The sequence below is a fragment of the Pagrus major genome, chromosome 11, assembly GCF_040436345.1.
Source record: "Pagrus major chromosome 11, Pma_NU_1.0".
NCBI lineage: Eukaryota > Metazoa > Chordata > Actinopteri > Spariformes > Sparidae > Pagrus > Pagrus major.
Window position 1 is genome coordinate 8,712,084 of NC_133225.1, and position 4,804 is coordinate 8,716,887.

A 4,804-nucleotide genomic window follows, 5' to 3' on the forward strand; every position below is an offset into this window, starting at 1 on the left:
ACACTTTTCAATTAATATAGAAAACAGGTGTCAGATTAATGAAGAATGAAAGTAATCGAATATCAGCTGCAGCCCTGTAACGAGGTTAATTAGAGGTGGCAGGCAGAGCTGTACGATATGATCCAAAAATTATATTGGGATTATTTTTTGGACAGATATTATGTTTGCGACATGATTTCACGATGAGTAGAAATAATTATTTTTGCGTCACAATTTTCATTTTCACTGATGAAACTATTAAAATCATGATAATATGATGACAAACATGTTTGCTTATACCTGAAGGCCAGGACAGCACTCGATAACTTCATTATAATTCTGTTTGGTCACATTTTACCTTTATCAAAAAACTGATTTGGACATTTTACTTGTCCGTATTGCAGTTTCTATATTTTTTCGAGTTTTGATCCATCAGGTCTGCAGTCGTAAGGGCTGCGGCTAATAATTATTTTCATTATCAATTCATTGTCATCTGTAAAATGTGAATAAAGTAAAAGGTGCTCATTATAATTTCCCCAAAGTGATGTCTTCAAACAGTCCAATACTCTTCATTTACTGTCATTAGTGACAAAGTAAAGCAAATCTAAATCCTCTAAATTTAAGAAGCTGGAAATGTGTTTGTGACACTTTTGCTTGAAGAACGACTGAAACGAATAATTAGTTATCAAAATAGATGGTAATATATTTTCTTTTGATCGATTATTTTCTTTCTTTTTAAATCATTAATCAGACTTTTCTCTTTTTAGAAAACATGGGATGGGAGTTTTCACAGCCTGGTAACCTAAAAGTTGTTTAATTCTTATTCAGCATTAGTAAATTATTGGCTGACCATTAATAAAAATCAGTTTCAACTGAAATGAATGGGGCTTTTTTGGAAAGTGGTGCCAGATGTGTCAAACAATACACAGTGTTAGCGTCTGGGCTAAGGTGTTGTTGCATCGGTGACGTCACAGCAGGTGTTTCACCAGCACCTGCTCTGACACCACTGACTCAGTTGCAGATTAACCCTTTAGTAACAGCAGGTGTGTGCTGCCGGTGAAGTGTGTCGCAGCAGTAAATTTCATGAGCCAAACAGGAACGCCACACAAACATGAACTGAGAACGGAGCGAGAGAGCACTGATAGACATTCAGAGTTTTCTAGTGTGTACATCAGAACACCACAACATTTACCACAACGCACTGTGTCCTTTCATTCAGGGCTCGCCTTCTGTAGTTTCCCTCTCTTTGGATAGCAAAACAATTTCCCTCACATCCTCCAATCACCTTCCGTCAATTTCAACAGTTTCTAGCATGAAGGAAAACAATTTGAGCGTTGGGTGAAGATTTAAAACAACCCTTGAGTTTGATACAAAGTCTTTGCATAACCACATAAACCAGCTTCTTTCTGGGGGTTCAACAGTCTTGCGTGTATGTCACAGTTCGTTTAAGATCCTTCATGGTATTTTTTTTTCACATTTAGAAGAGGTGTCCTCTGTGTTCGACGTCACGTTCATACTCTAGCATCATGAGGTCTATTGCGGCAATAGAAAAATAATTAACTTCTCTTATTTACTGCATGTCTTATCATACATTGTGCAAAAGTCTCACACAGCCACACGTCTCCTCATGTTAATGATATTTATAGTTACATTCTTGGAGGTGTATTGCACCGCAGGTTTTCTTAAAGTGTTTGGCAGAGAAATGTTGTTGTTTAAATACTGATATGTGTTGCAGCACCACATGTGATTTTAAAGGAAAAGAAGAGTCAAGACTACATTGACTCTGACTACAGTAGATCCATCTTTATGGAACGGCACAGAAACAACACAGTGGAGAAAGCAGGTTTTAGGGACCGTATGTAAATGGTTAGACGGGAGGCGGGGTCCGACAGTGGGCAGTGTTACGTATTTTCAACACTTTATGAAGGGTGAGGCATTTTTTTTTTTTTACAAGCCAACAGTTGCCTTCGCTTTATTCTGCATTGTCACATAACTTATGGTAAAATCAAATGTATAATACGGAGTAAATCTATAAATTATTGCGTGTTCAGCGGGTGCCATGCCATTGTTCCAGCAGCTGATTATAATCTGAAACCTCAAGAGTGCAAAAAATGTTCCATTTGACCCAAAGCCCATTCGTCGAACAACCTGTTATCCTGAAAACAAACGCCCATTACTCCGAAAATACACTCTCTCCCTGTAGCTGTTAGTTCAATGACAGCTGGCCCTGTCCGTGGTGCTGAATCGGCAGGGTTTTACCCTTAATAGGTTATCTTCAGCAAAAAACGATCGCCCTAACCCTAAGATATTAAGACCAGACTGTGCAGTGGGATAATGGGCTGTTCAACAGGACTATTGGGGTTTCAGAGTAATGGACCATCGGAGCAACAGGTCATCCCTGTTTGTTGTGACCCAACCTGTGCTTCTATTACAAAGCTCCTGCCTCTACCATGTTCACTCATTCAACTGGATTCATCTGTAAACAGGACGCATGTTTAGGTTTCTTATGTTTACTGTAGGTTCATTTTGGAAAATAGCTGATTCCACTGCTGATGTGCAATTCAGGCGATGTGAAAAAATATAATTTTTAAGCTTAAAAACAGTTTTTTCTCATGAAGGAGAGCGTTTCTGGGTTTTTTTCTAAGTCAAGTCCAAACTAAATATTAATAACTGGAGGGGGTCTTGCTTTTTTAAAAAGGCAAACATAAGGCTCATCCCCCATCCCCACCCTAATAATTTTCATACAGTCCCTCAGATGCGTTAACTGCACATTGAAAGCTGAATGAGTGAAATGGATTAATTAAGTGGCCGTACACTCGACACTGGACACAGATGTGACCAACTACAAAAACAAAAATAGCCCAGTCGTTATGATGATTAAGCCACAGAGGGGAACATGACAACTGCTTTAAAAAAAAAAAAAGAAGCAATTACATAAATATGATTCAAGCCAAATGTACTCTGAGAGGACTGATTTAAAATAATGTGTGACAGTGACAGTCCCACTGACTAAACATTTGAAACAGGCGCCGAATACTTTGGAGTTCAATGAAAATGATTAATGTCATAAGATCAAAATCAATTTTCTACATGTTCAAACACACAAACTGAGCTGAACTCACGGTCGTGTCACAGTGGAGTAGCAGCTGTTTCATGCAATAGTTTATTTCTCCACTGACAAACTCAAACTGGGTCAACTTAACCGGTTAAAAAGGCTACTTTGGTGCGGGTCCAATATTCCAAAGCAACAAGGCGCAAACAATTTATTTTTAGCATTTTGTCCATTGCTACTCAAGGCTAGGATTAAACCAAGCACAACCTTTATGGTGCATCACATTTTGCACAGAGGATGAATTATGTTCTCTGTGTCAAACTAAAGATGTAAAATGATGCGCGTATGTCTATTCTGTATGTGTTTCGGCAGACACTGTAGCCATGTGTCGAGCTCAGCCAGTCACTTGACACAGATGAAGAACAAGCTGAGCTGCCCGCCTCATACCATCTGACGGTGAATTAGATCAGATGGTGAGGAGGCTGCCAGGCAGGCCCGCTGCAGCAGAATGTGTAGGGGGTCTGCGTTAAAAAGCTCATCAAAGCTTACACTTCCAATTTAGCAAAACATGTCTTCATACGTTTCTTTGTGGATTTGGCCTTTTTTATAATGTTCCCCACAGCATCATATAAGGGTCATATTCCATTTTAATGCTGCTATAATCAATATTTTTAGATTAACAATGGACCACATGGCTACTAGTATTACTACTACTAGTACTACCTAATATAGTGGAGCATTCAGCAGCCGACGAGCCAGATATTTCTCTCAGGTGTTGGTGGAGACCAAAAACTGGCTAAAAGAGACTCAGATGTTACTACAAATAAATGCTGATATTGTTTTGTGCCTGCTTTCGTTCCGCTGCTCCCAAGTGGTGTGTGAACATGCAGAGAATTGCAAAGTTTTAGATGGATTAGCTGAAGTAATGCAGCTGTTTCATTGGAGTATGACAGAGAACCAGAAAGAAAAGTTCTCATGAGACAAACTCAAATCCAACCACTAAGTAACTCTGGTTAGTGACAGGACTGACTGAAAGTCCCCCAGAGAGAAGCGGAGGAGGAAGTGGGGAAAAAAGGATGTCAGGGCTGCTCTCCTTATTCTGTTTGAGATAAGTGGCTTAACACCGGATGGATGATGACACTGCCAGTGAAGAAATCGTACACAGTAGCTCAGTTAGTAGAGCACGCATCCCATCTACAGAGGCCGTGTCCTTGCTGCAGCAGCCCGGGGTTAGAGTCCGACCTGCGGCCCTTTGCTGCATGTCATCCCCTCCTCTCTCTCACCCTGTTTCCTGTCATCTCTCAAGCTGTCCTATCAAATAAAGCCATAAAAAGGACAAAAAATATATACTTTGAATCATTCCACTCAAGCCAAGTTTGAGTTCAAGTTTTTTTAAATTAAATATATTTTGAGGAATAGATATTTCTTTAAATGAAGGTACCATACAGGCATCATGGATGGCTTAGAAATGGAGGGATCTCAGCGGAAGTGCTAAATATGAAGGATTGTGTTGGAAAATTCAACTTCTGTCATCTTCATTCTCAATATTTGACTCAAGTTGAGTTTAGTCTTTAGTGTGTGGATTTTAAACACGTCTTATAAATCTTAAAAATACTTTAAAACATTTCTCTCATTTTGCCTTTTTTAGGAAATTCTGTGTAAATGTGGGTAAAGGATTAAACAAACTGTGACACAACAAGCAGCATCGGCGTCGTCTACTATGCAGACACACAAACGCATCCCATAGGAGAAAGGAAGTCTGTGAAAATATCA